The following is a 14315-nucleotide window of genomic DNA, read 5'->3' on the forward strand; positions in this document are numbered from 1 at the left end:
GCCCTGGCTGTTCTTAGGGCTGCCTTATCGCCTGCTCTGAAGGCGGAGTCTCGGGACCTCAGCAGCGTGCGCACCTCCGCAGTCATCCACGGCTTCTGGTTGGAGCGTGTGGTGATGGTCTTGGAGAAAGTGACATCATCAATGCACTTGCTGATGTCGCTGGTCACTGATGCTGTGTATTCCTCCAAGTTGGTGGAATCGCCATATGTTGCAGCCTCCCTGAACATGTGCCAGTCAGTACACTCAAAACAGTCCTGAAGAGCAGAGATGGCTCCTGCTGGCCAGGTTTTCACCTGCTTCTGAAGCGGTTTTGTGCGCCTGACGAGCGGTCTGTATGCTGGAATTAACATAACAGAGATGTGGTCTGAGTAGCTGAGGTGGGGGCGGGCTCCGCCCGGCAGCGCCTGGGATGTTTGTGTAAACAAGATCAAGCTGCTCAGCCCTCTCGTTGCAAAGTCCACATACTGATGGAATTTAGGAGCACTGTCTTGAGATTTGCATGGTTGAACTCTCCGGCGACAATAAACAGTCCGTCGGGGTGAGCGTTCTGCAGTTCGCTCATAGCCCCATACAGTTCACAGAGCGCTTCCTTAGCGTTAGCACTGGGGAATGTAAACCCGGTTATGCAAACAGTGGTGAATTCCCGTGGTAGATAAAAAGGTCTGCATCTAACAGTCACAAGCTCCAACAGCGATGAACAGTAACTAGAGACTAGCATAGAGTTCTTGCACCATTCCGTGTTGATGTAAACACACAAGCCACCACCGCGAGTCTTACCGCAGAGAGCTGTATTTCTGTCGGCACTGAAACGAGGCGAGCCCGTCTAGCTGAATGGCGGCATCCGAACTCTGTCGCTGAGCCACGCCTCCGTGAAAACAAAGACGCAGCAGTCTCTAAACTCACGCTGCGTAGCCTGCTGGAGTCGGATATAGTCCAGTTTATTGTCCAGGAGCAAACATTTGAGAGCAGGATAGACGGAGAGCCTGCCGGCTAGGGTTTGTTTTTAGCCTAGCATGGACCCCCGCCCTCTTTCCGCGCTTCGCTCGCGACACCGCTTACGACGTCCTCTCCTCGGCCACCGGCATCAGGCGATGCCGAGGGCTGGAGGCCTGGTCTCCGCAGCAAGCAGAGTAGGCGTAGCGCCTCCTGCAGGTCATCATGCAGCTTGGTTTTTGCATGAGTCTTATATTTCAGTAGTGTCTGGCGATGGTAGACACGAACACCGGTTGCTCCGATGTCCATGTGTTGCAAAAGTCGGGCTTTTTTAACAAAAATAGCACCATTGTGGATCCGGAGTGGCCGCTGCGTGCTACCGCACCGCCATCTTGGATCAGGTCAAGTTTCAAACTGCAAACTTTTTTGCTCTAGTTATGCCCCAATTGTGCCAGATCTTTAGTTTCAAAAGACTGCCAATTCCCTTTGATGTTGTGACCAAATATTTGCTGACATTAGGGGTGCGTGTGTCCTTTTTGGAGTGTTTGCTTGCAAGTTTCCACTGAACTGGCCTTCTTCAGAGCACTGGTACATGTGTGCCTGGCCTGCTGCCCTTAGATAAAGAACAGAGAGTGTTAGAGAGAGGGGAGGGGAAAATCAAAGAAAAAACATGATAATAGTTAAAAGAACAGGCTCGAAAACCCGAGGGAGGACGTTAGGGTCAAATTAATTCTTAAGCAGGATGCAATTTGACAAAATTTGGGACTCTTTGCATGAATACTTACAGTTTGTCTTTTTTATATAATGTACATGTCATGTATAAACAAATACACACAGATAGCATGTGCTTGCTGCATCCGGGAGCCCCTAAAATGTGTTTAGCCTGTAATACTGCATGTATATGCTGAAATAGGACCTGTGCGAAAATTTGACATTTGAGCAAGTGCTGAAAGCCATACTGTACATATGTAACAGGACCACCCAGTAACGCTGAAGTTTAACATGTCTCATTATAGAAGTGAGAGTGCAATTTCAAAGGAATTCCATCCAATTTGTAACCTCTGACAGTCTGGGATAGCTGATACAGAGCCTCTCCACTGCAAAGCGGGAAGCACATGACATTCAGACAGGAGGGTGGACATTTCTGAGCAAGATGTTTAGAGAGTCAGTCTAAAATGTGTTGTGTAATGTTAACTCATCCTTTGTCTATTTATGGTAATGTCAATCAATGTATATACATTTAGCAGATGCTTGCTTCCATCCACCCACCCATCCATCCATCTACCAATCTATCCAACCCATCCCTCTACCTTCCTACCAATCAATCCATCCAAACGTTCCTGTTGGACGGACATGCAATCGATATCAGTCTGCAATTAGGGTAGAAAGATATAGTTTAGATGCAGTGCATTTTATATTTGCTGAGCTTGTGATTGCCAATAACATATACAACTAGACACAAAAACTGAAACTTGTGTTCCTGCATCAGCATTTATTTCATCATTCATATTTAATTTTTATTTAGTTTACAATTCATGAAGCCCTTAGCTGTCTTTTGGCAGGAGATTCATGGTTTCTGTTACAAAAGCAGTCACATGGTGAAGGTGGCAGTCAGAGAAATAGGATTATGAGAGAATCCACTGACGAAACAGTCTAGCCAGATTGGCTGTGCCCTCCTATAACCCCATCTCCTGTCATATTAATCTAAACGAAGGCATCTCTATCCCCAACAGCAGACCTGAAGCAATTCCATTAAACAGTGCTTTTTTGAGGCTGCACTAGAAAACGCATTGCACAAAGAGGAACAGCCTTTATTGCACTTAAGCCATCTTGTTATATATGAACATTCTCCTAATAATCAAAACATAAGGGCATTATCATCCTTGTTATCATAGATTTCAAATGTGGTCACAGATTAATATGCATATGTTAGTATAACGGCCCACTGGGGTCAATCTGGGATTAAACTGTGCATACTGTGCTTAAGCTCTTAGTTTTATTAAAGACATAATCAATTTGCTTGACAAGCAGTTTTCATTCCTGTGTTGAGGTATTTCCTACTGAAAAAATTATTATTTTTTAAATACTTTGTTATTTAAAAAAATAACAAATTATTAGTTTAATTTACGTCATAGCCATGAATATGACTACTGTAGCTACTGTTTTTATGTTTGGACATTTTGACACATTTAATTGATGAACACTAGTTGAGAAAGATAGCAAACAAAGGGGACAGAGAAGGAAACGTGATTCTTTCTTGCACCACACATTTTTATGTTGGGGTAGTTGCATTGGCCACAAGGTCAAAGACTTGCCCGTCAGAAGTAGGTTGAGGAAGGGACATTCTCATTCTTTATTGAAAAAAAATGGGTGAGTGCAAGATTGTACAAGATTTGGCCAATTTTCCAAGATGAGACTAAAGATGGTTAATTATAAATGTATAAATCTTCTCAAAGTTAATATGGTCCACTTTAAGAACACTAACATGAGATGGCCTCAAAGCTAATAGATATGGATTACAAGCACCAAATCTCCATTTAAGAGAAGTATATTACACATTCAGTTGCTTCTGACCCATTCAGCTTTGTAGGTGACATCACTGCCACAGTTGTGAGTGCTGTCAATGGCAGTGTGACTCATGATGTTCAGTGGGTCAGTGTTCTCAGGTAAGTGGTTCATGATCTCTGCCTCATCGCTGTCCAAATTCAGTCCAATCCACTGAAGGTCAGGCTGTCAACTGGCAGGCAACCTCTTTAACATATTCCTCATGGCAGGGTGAGTGACTGATACCCGGATGAAATCTAGAAAACAAGTAAACGTGTGTGAATGACCTGAAAGTACAAAGTGACCTGTAAACAGGACTGAGTAAACAAAAACTGCCTGTATTCCTAATAATAATCATGTAATTTAATAATGATGAATAGCTAGCTGCACTTTATGTGATTACTATCAAAGTCAGCTGAACAAAATATGTCAGAGTTTAGAATGTATGAATATAAACAAATTAGGACAGGTTTAAACAATACTTTTTCATCTGTAAATTGTCACATGCAAATCTACACAAAAAAATCTCTAACAATAATATGGGAAAACAGGGCAGAGAGATGGAGAGATATAACAGGGTTGAATTGAACTGTGGGAAGCAGATTTTAGTCATTCATTATTTTGGAGATGGGATAGAGAAACTCAATTAAAAAGATGGTGTGGACTGGCCAATGGCCAACAAAGGGAATCATCACATAACCTCTGCAATATATTTTATATAGACTAATACAGACTCACTCTCTCTGTGTGTTTACCAACATCACAAAGCACCCACCATAACTGATGAAGGAATACTAGATATTCTAACAGTAAGAGCTACAAACGACTCAATCAAATCCATTCACATTAGTGTTATTCATGAATTCAACAAGCCAGACAATTTAACAAAACAATTCCAATCACTTTCCACAATACATATCGTTCTATACTGAAAGTGCCATTAATGAGAACAGTGGGGAGCATCTGTAGCTGAGTTTCCATAGAAATGTTTCACATTTTTTAAGCCCATTTAAAAAAATTTGACAACTAATTTTAAAATACAAAGCATTGTTCATTTCCATCCACTACGTATGCACAGGTCGGACATTTCATTGGAACAGTCACATCAAGCTATCGTGCACTAACAACACATGCACAAATGGTCAAGAAACGTCAATGTTTTGCAATAAAAACCTGTTAATGCACATTTAATTACTTATGCAAAACTCTAGAAAATCCACAACGCCTAGTGCATTACATTTTAATGTGTATAAAAATAGTTGGATTGAAACCCAGCTTGTGTGTCTATTTTACACTTTGAGGGAAAGAGTCTTATGCTTTGTATACATACGCCTTGCATTTCTCAACAGGCATTGAGAGAATTAATGACACAGTTTAAAAACCAAGTATAACATGACGTTTCCCCACCTTCTTCATGATCAGATTAGCAAAAAAAAAAAGAAAAAGAAAAAGAAAAAATGTAGTATGCTACATCAATAACTAGATTGAGTGGGTACCTCTGTACAGTACATACTGTAGGTAAATCATCCCAAATTACATTAACAGTCAGATTAACTTTCAGGAAGTTACACTTTCTTCAGACAGAGAAAATCTTTAAATTTTCATTGCAAACTAAAATTAACTTATGACATCGAGCACCACAGGCTCTAACAGGTGCAATAGCAAATAAATAAAAAAAATCTAAGATGAATGCACGATCCAAGAGAAAATTAAATCAACCCTTTCCTCTCATGTTTCCCAAAATCTCCATTTATGGAAAGTCAAATAGTGAACAGGTCAAAGACGTTAAACTGATACGGCTCATTTCACTTTCCAAATTTCTTTATAGACACTCTGCTTCTATCATCTCACCTTCAGTTCACTGCTGAGCAAATGAAGCATCAAGGATCTGAAGAGTGAATTCATTCCATCTCACAGTTTTATGACCATCTCATCTTTATGTTGAAAGACCCATCCATTCCCACTCTTTTTCAGGGTGTGAGAATGAGCCATTCAGGAAGGTTAACAAGGGCTTAATATCAGTAATGAGAAAGTGTGGGTCAATTCAGCCAAGAACAAAAAGTCCTAGTGCACCCTAATAGTGACTGACTGTTTTATTTTTTCCACATTATATTTATGGTCATTTTAGCCTTTATTTTTAAGATAGTTAAGATTAGAGACAGTGGGGGAATGGGATTGGGACATAAGGCTGGATTTGAAACTAGGTCCACTCTGTGGTTCTTCAGCTCTTTATGTCACAAGCCCTACCCACTGCAGGACAGCTCTGACAATGGCAAAGAATAACACCTCAAACAGTTTTACACCTTCATAGTTCAGATTCAGCTAATTCTGCTCTCATTAGTAAAATATGCATGAGCAGCCTAGTCTGTACTAGCACTCCTAAAATAGACAGTGTGATAAAGAAGCAGAAATAGAGGGAATTAGTGACCAAACAATGAGGGGGCCCCCAACTTCCTCTTGTAAAAATTCCATATTTATAATTTTTCCAAGAATACCTCTCTGTAATTTGACAGAACGTACTGAAACAAACCGGCGACCGCAGAGTCTGGTTAACAGAGGGTCTGCTTTAAAAAAAAAAGACAGCAGTCAAGATGTGCTCTTGCAGTAACTGATCCTGATCATCTGCTTATTTTCATTTCAGGCTTTAAGACATTACTCCACATTTGTGTGCTAATAATCTCACTGACCTGAAATGCTCCAATGCTGCAGAATATGTTATAATCCATTACAGCACAGAACAGTAGAGCCTGTCCAGCTGTAGCACTGACACACTGTTGCTCAAGTTTCACAGTAAACATATGCAAGAGAATTCCCTACAGAAGACTGTGCAATGTTCCCAGCTTCGGTTTTCTTTGGGATCATGCTTCCTGTCAAATTAAGTCAAGATGGATTCAGCAGCTTAAAAAAACGTCAAAAACAGTTATATACACTCTTATTATTAAATAATAGTGCCTTCAACCTCTACAAAATCAACCAATTTGGAAAATGTATTTCGCTGCATGAAAATTCCTGGTGTGCATAAGATCATCTTGTATCATAAAATTTATAAATTTTATGGCCATAAAAAGGCCTAATTCACAACCAAATACACCATTGTTATGGTTGTACTGTATTTTGTAGCTGTTTCAATAACAACAAAACTATATAGAGGAAAGTTGTGATAGTAGCGAGCTAAAGCAGTGTGTGAACATTTGTCTTTTTCTATCTATGTCTTTCTCTTAACTTCATTCTCAGTTTCCCCCAAAATCTGTTTGTGCTGACAAGCCCTTTACTTTATCAGGTGTAACTTTGGCTTCATTCAAGCAAGAACACAATGATAAAGACAAATAATGTCAGAAGAACTGGGTCTTCTCAGCATTCAAACTTAACAGGAATTTGAAAAACAGTAGTTTATCAGTGATTATGTAATACTCTCAGTAGAGATGCCCAAACATTGGCCCATGATGACCTTTGATTTGGCCCCTCTTGCATTTTATGGATAAAAAATAAAATACAAAATAATTATATATATATATATATATATATATATATATATATATATATATATATATATATATATATATACAGTATATATATATATATATATATATATATACACACACACACACACACACACACACACACACACACACACACACACACACACACACACACACACACAGGTCCTTCTCAAAAAATTAGCATATTGTGATAAAGTTCATTATTTTCCATAATGTAATGATAAAAATTAAACTTTCATATATTTTAGATTCATTGCACACCAACTGAAATATTTCAGGTCTTTTATTGTTTTAATACTGATGATTTTGGCATACAGCTCATGAAAACCCAAAATTCCTATCTCAAAAAATTAGCATATCATGAAAAGGGTCTCTAAACGAGCTATTAACCTAATCATCTGAATCAACTAATTAACTCTAAACACCTGCAAAAGATTCCTGAGGCTTTTAAAAATTCCCAGCCTGTTTCATTACTCAAAACCGCAAACATGGGTAAGACTGCCGACCTGACTGCTGTCCAGAAGGCCATCTTTGACACCCTCAAGCAAGAGGGTAAGACACAGAAAGAAATTTCTGAACAAATAGGCTGTTCCCAGAGTGCTGTATCAAGGCACCTCAGTGGGAAGTCTGTGGGAAGGAAAAAGTGTGGCAAAAAACGCTGCATAACGAGAAGAGGTGACCAGACCCTGAGGAAGATTGTGGAGGAGGACCGATTCCAGACCTTGGGGGACCTGCGGAAGCAGTGGACTCAGTCTGGAGTAGAAACATCCAGAGCCACCGTGCACAGGCGTGTGCAGGAAATGGGCTACAGGTGCCGCATTCCCCAGGTCAAGCCACTTTTGAACCAGAAACAGCGGCAGAAGCGCCTGACCTGGGCTACAGAGAAGCAGCACTGGACTGTTGCTCAGTGGTCCAAAGTACTTTTTTCGGATGAAAGCAAATTTTGCATGTCATTCGGAAATCAAGGTGCCAGAGTCTGGAGGAAGACTGGGGAGAAGGAATGATGGTCTGGGGTGCCATGTCAGCTGCTGGTGTTGGTCCACTGTGTTTTATTAAGGGCAGGGTCAATGCAGCTAGCTATCAGGAGATTTTGGAGCACTTCATGCTTCCATCTGCTGAAAAGCTTTATGGAGATGAAGATTTCATTTTTCAGCACCGACCTGGCACCTGCTCACAGTGCCAAAACCACTGGTAAATGGTTTACTGACCATGGTATTACTGTGCTCAATTGGCCTGCCAACTCTCCTGACCTGAACCCCATAGAGAATCTGTGGGATATTGTGAAGAGAAAGTTGAGAGACGCAAGACCCAACACTCTGGATGAGCTTAAGGCCGCTATCGAAGCATCTTGGGCCTCCATAACACCTCAGCAGTGCCACAGGCTGATTGCCTCCATGCCACGCCGCATTGAAGCAGTCATTTCTGCAAAAGGATTCCCGACCAAGTATTGAGTGCATAACTGAACATAATTATTTGAAGGTTGACTTTTTGTATTAAAAACACTTCTTTTATTGGTCGGATGAAATATGCTAATTTTTTTAGATAGGAATTTTGGGTTTTCATGAGCTGTATGCCAAAATCATCAGTATTAAAACAATAAAAGACCTGAAATATTTCAGTTGGTGTGCAATGAATCTAAAATATATGAAAGTTTAATTTTTATCATTACATTATGGAAAATAATGAACTTTATCACAATATGCTAATTTTTTGAGAAGGACCTGTATATATATATATATATATATATATATATATATATATATATATATATATTAGAGATGCACCGATTGCAATTTTCTTGGCCGATTCCGATTTCCAATTTTTTTTTACAAGTGTGACCTGCCGATACAGATTTTTTCCGATTCCGATTTTCTTACTAAGAACCATTATTGACCGCATATACAAACAAAATCTACCTTTCTTCAATGCTATATTTTATTTTCATAATAAAATAAATTATTAAACATTACAATTTCCCCCAAACTGCACTAAGTTACAGGATCTTTTCTCACTTGAACAACTCTCAAAATAAAGTGCTCTGTGACTGGAAAGAGGTAGAAATAACAATTAACTGCAAATGAGTTGCTTTATATAACAAATGTAATTTTCCACTATTTTTATAAATGGACCTTTTTCTCTTTATTACTCGTCTAACAAAACAATTCCAAAGATCTGAAAAACTGAAGTGTCCAATACGCTCAACTTACGTTAGATGTCCAAATATCAGTTGTAAAACTGATTGCTGCTTCGGTATTGGCTTGTAACCATACCTGTCAACACACTTTAGCCACTTTCACTTTTTAGCTTCTTTTTTAAAATGGGCATTTTCAGCTGGGTGATGGTGTTTTAAATGTCTAATTAGGTTTGTTGATCCGAAAGTTATTGTGGTGGTTCCCCCACGGTTTACTTTGGCCTTACAATTATTACAAATTTCGAACTTTATGTATTCTTCACTCACAGTGAAGATCTTCCACGCCAATGACATGTTTACGTGCGTCGTAACGCTGCGCCGCTGGCAACAAAACGGACCAGCTTGGAATCGGAAAGACGTGAGGCTGACCGGCCGGTCACCGGTCCGGGCATGTGGAAAATCGGCTAATTCCGGTCCCTGGCCGGTCGATCGTTGCATCTTTATTATATTACACACACACACACACACACACACACACACACACACACACACACACACACACACACACACACACACACACACACACACAGTAGGGATGCACGATATATCATTTCACCATCGTCATCGCAGAACGTGCAATGTAGTAAGGTAAACATATCAGTCTACATTATTTGTAATTTTTTTTTCAAAAAGAAATCTAGCATTATATCTGACTAATATTATGTAATTTACTCCGATTTATGGGTTCTTGGATACACTGAGTTGATTATTATGTTTTTAAAACACGTTCGATGCTGCACGTTGCATGACAAAATTATGAGCGAGGAACAGGCAAAAAAAGACAGAAATTGAGAATTTGGTTGCAAAAAGAAATGCAATGTCAGTTATATGGAAATATTTCAGCTAAAGACAGGATGATGTTGACCAAAAACAGGTACTTTGTCAAGAGTGCCTAGCAAATGTTGCCACAACATGAGGCAACAGGACCAATTTCTTTAATAATTTAAGTCAGCACCAAAAATCTTTGTATGATGAGTGCAAAGCCAGACCTGAATGCCGTCCAAAGCAAAACACTATTTTGGATGCCTTTGCCAGTGTTACACCATACGAGAAAGGTTCCAAACGACAGAGAAAAAAAAAAAAATCACAGATTCAGTAACCTTTCACCTTGCGAAAGACATGGTACCAATTAACAAGGTTACCAAAGAGGGTTTTAAAAAATTATCCGGTCACTTGACAAGCGTTAATTGTTTTACAAACATTTTATTTTATGTTGTATTTTTGTAAATCACTCAGGGTTGGTGTATAGCTGCACTTTTTTATTTTTCAAATGTTTTAAATTAAAAGATGTTTATAGTTTACTTTTCTATAAAAAAGAAGTTTGTAATTAGATAAAATTTAATAAAATGTTTTGTCATTCACATTAATTTCCTATTGTGATAATGAAACTTCCTCCTTAGTGTAATGCTCTATTTAACCTGGTTGGAGTTCAGAGATAAAGCCTCCTGTAATCTCCTAGATCCCTTCTAGACACCACACTTCTTGATTAACAAATGAGCCCCTTTACATTAGGGTAAGCAACATGCATTATTAACACCATAATTTGTTAGATACATTGACTTTAGCCTAAATTGATAGAAAATGATTACATGAATTCAATAGAACCATGGTGAATTAAACACTGTATTAATTATTATAATAAAATAAACTACCCAAAATAAGTAAAAAAGTCATTTTCAGTTTCTTTTTTATTTTTATTTTCCATGAAGATGCAGTTCCCTACAAAATCACCCCAATCATTCTAGAATAATTAATTCTACTCAAATAGAGCCATTCGAGTGTATTTTTCTGTATTTTTTCATATCGCAATATATATCGTAGAAAAATCAAAATAATGCAATGTCAGTTTTTTCTAATTTCGTGCAGCCCTAATATACAGTACTGTGCAAATGTCTTAGACACATAAGATGCTTAACCTGTTGATAAGCACCCCCTTTTTGAGCACAAACCATGAAAATTACATCCCTGAAATGGTTGTATTTACTGGGCCCTTTGGAGTATGGACACAGTTGTAGTAGCATTTGAAAGAAGACACTGTGGGCTTAATTTCCCAAGTTTCAGAATTAATATATGTTGTTATTTTTTAAAGTTAGAGAAGCTGAAGTTAATGTTCTAAATACAAAGCCACAAGTCTAAAGAAGTTGTGATCAAATTTGAAGATGATCTGTGCGGCTGTGGCTCAGATGGTAGAGCAGTTTGGCTACCAATTGCAGGGTTGGTGGTTCGAATCCCGGCCCACACAGCTCCACATGCCGAAGTGTCCTTGGGCAAGACACTGAACACAGAGTTGCTCCCAATGGCAGGCTAGTGCCTTGCATGGCAGCTCTGCCGCCATTGGTGTGTGAATGTGAGTGTGGATGAGTGATTGGGACACAGTGTAAATTGCTTTGGTAACCTCTAAGGTTAATAAAAAAGCTATATAAGTGCAGACCATTTACCATTTTACCATTTAACAAAAAATTAGCTTTTATCTCTGAAAATCGCTGCCGGTGTACAGAGTAAAATTAAGGCTCCGCCTTTCAAGACGACACAAAATCTGACTGCACTGCTTGGCTATTATGAATAAAACTATGCCGCATTTTTAAAAACAGACTCTGAAGACAGGCTCGTTTTATTTACAGGACTCTAATACACAAGATCATATACAGTTTTACAACATGAATGCTGCTCAGATTGCATAGTTTGTTGAAGAACGATGACAAAGGGTAATTCTTTCAGGCGAGATCTCATGTAAACAATGGAGAATATATAAATATTTCCCAGATTGATCACTTTTATGGACAAAAAGTGCTATGTGATGTTTTTCAATGAAGGCTTGACATGGACAATTGACCCAAGCGTGGCGAACTGGATTCATCTGGCGATTGCGGTTTCATAAAAAGGTATGAAGTCCCGTTTTGATATTGCATGTTTTCATTTGATTTATTTATTTAATTTGATAATTTAACTCCTGGCACAAATAACTAAATTGCTGTTTCTGGAGCATTGCTATCATGAAACAGAGATCGGATATCAATGTTGAACCCTTAGACCTTTGAAAAGATGTATAACTTGTTAACATTAATTACATTTATAGACTGTAAATTATATTGTAAATGTAAACAGAGTGACGTCAGAAGCGGATTTTTTTTTTTTGTTGAAAAACTGGAAGATTTGGAAAATAGGAGCCAAAGAAACAATGTGCGAATTGTTGGAATTCCTGAGAAGAAGGCAGAGATATGGTGAAATTCATAGACGAACTCTTTCAGAGTCTGCTTGAAATAACAGACCATAAACTGGAAATCGAGCGAGCTCACAGAGTCCCGCTTTCAGATCTGCTGAAGGAAACAGGCTCCAATTAATTCTGGCCAAATTTATGAGATCATCCAATAAATATCTTGTGTTGTGTGAGGCAAGGGGAAAAGGAAAGCTTTCTAGGAAGAATCACAATATTTTTTGGTTCCCGGACTTTGCAAATTTGACAAGAGAGAAATGCGATCGATTCAAGGACTGTAAGAAACTATTACATCAACGGAAGATTACTTTTGCACTGATGTTTCAGGCCAAACTGAGAATAGAAATGAAGGATGGCCGCAGGGTATTTACATGTCCCAAACAAGCACTGTTCTTCATAAATACTTTGGAGCGAGTAAATCATTTATGGCACTTTTCCACTGCATGTTACGGTTTGACTCGACTCTGCTCGCTTTACTTTTCTGAGCTTTCTTTTCCACTGCAGCCTCAACGTGGTTGGGATTATAGGCTCATCATCATAGTTGCGCTGCCACAGCCGTGACATCAACTTAAACGTGACAAAAGCACACAACAAATGGAGGATATCGAAGGAATGGTGTTCTTGATTCACGACAAACTTTGTTTCAAAACAGGCTGACGGCAGCAAGACAAAATACAGCCAAATAAGCCAGGAGAGTTTGGAAAATAATACACCAAAGCGCAGATGAGGACATCACTGTGTTAACTCGACGACGCACAAGGGTAAGCTAACCTGCCATTAAGCTTATAGATTCTATCTGACCAATCAGTGGTCTGCAGAGTTTTTAACGTCACATTTAGTATCGGCTGGGCTCGCCTGAAACCTCGACCGAGGTGGTACTAAAAAATTACCAGGTATTATCCACTGTGGAAAACCCCCAAAAAGTGAGCAGTGGAAAAGCCCTATTAGTATTTCTCATGTGAGTGGATTGACTCGCTGAACATACACTTGATGGTCTGTGGAAGCTGGGCACCATTTTTGTTTCTGTTTGTGTTGGTTCCGCCTAGCGGCTGGAGTTTGTCTTGTGGAATAACACTTCTCCTTCAAGAAACTTTTGCATTGACGGAGGATCGCTGTTGCACTGGGGATCCCAGCCAGATTGAGAGTGGATGTTGGGGAGGGCCGCAAAATATTTACATGCCCACACAAATTATGTCTTTTATAAAGTTGATGGACTGAGTAAGTCATGGTATATATTTTTTTTGTGGCCTTCGAGTGAATTTGACTCTTAACCATCCGAGGAACCGAGATGCATGTTTTGTTTGTTTTTGTGATGGTTCTGCCTAGCGGCTGGAGTTTGATTTGTGGAATAACACTGCTTTGGGACAGTTGTGGATGAATCTGTTCGTTCCTTGTGCTTATGCCTCCTGTTGGCTGGAGTCGGTTTTGTGGAGTATTTTTGCGGGACATGGAATGATTACGTCATTAAGTAATTAAGATCTTACCTACAGGCAAGGCTCCTGGGCCAGATGGTTTTGCCGCTGATTTTTTTTAGATCTTATGGAACTGGCTCCACTTTTGTTAGAAATTTATACGGAATCAATAAAGAATGGAAAGCTTCCCCCAACCATGACACAAGCCCGGATCAGTCTGATTCTCAAAAAGGACAAAGATCCAAGCGAGTGTAAAAGTTAACATCCAATTTCCCTGATCCAGCTAGATATAAAATTTAATACTGGCAAACCTATTAAGTAAAATTATGAAATCTCTTACACATATAGATTAGGTGGGGTATATTAGGGGCCGTAGCTCTTCTGATAACATTACGCATTTCATCAATATTATGTGGTCAGTAGCGAATGATCAGTCTCCAGTTGCACCCATCTCACTTGATGCCGAAAAGGCGTTTGATATGGTAGAATGTGATTATCTTTTAAAGATTTTGGAAATATGA

General features: G+C 39.2%; 1 long non-coding RNA gene across 1 annotated transcript in view; it reads right to left on the minus strand.

The window, feature by feature from the left end:
- Positions 1-2410: 2410 nt before the first annotated feature.
- LOC127645346 (uncharacterized) overlaps positions 2411-14315 on the minus strand; it is a 30679-nt gene continuing 18774 nt past the window's right edge. The window contains exon 3 of the long non-coding RNA XR_007970772.1: positions 2411-3734. This is a non-coding gene — a long non-coding RNA (uncharacterized LOC127645346). The remainder of the gene's footprint in view (positions 3735-14315) is intronic.

This window comes from Xyrauchen texanus, chromosome 6, assembly GCF_025860055.1.
Source record: "Xyrauchen texanus isolate HMW12.3.18 chromosome 6, RBS_HiC_50CHRs, whole genome shotgun sequence".
Classification (NCBI taxonomy): Eukaryota; Metazoa; Chordata; class Actinopteri; order Cypriniformes; family Catostomidae; genus Xyrauchen; species Xyrauchen texanus.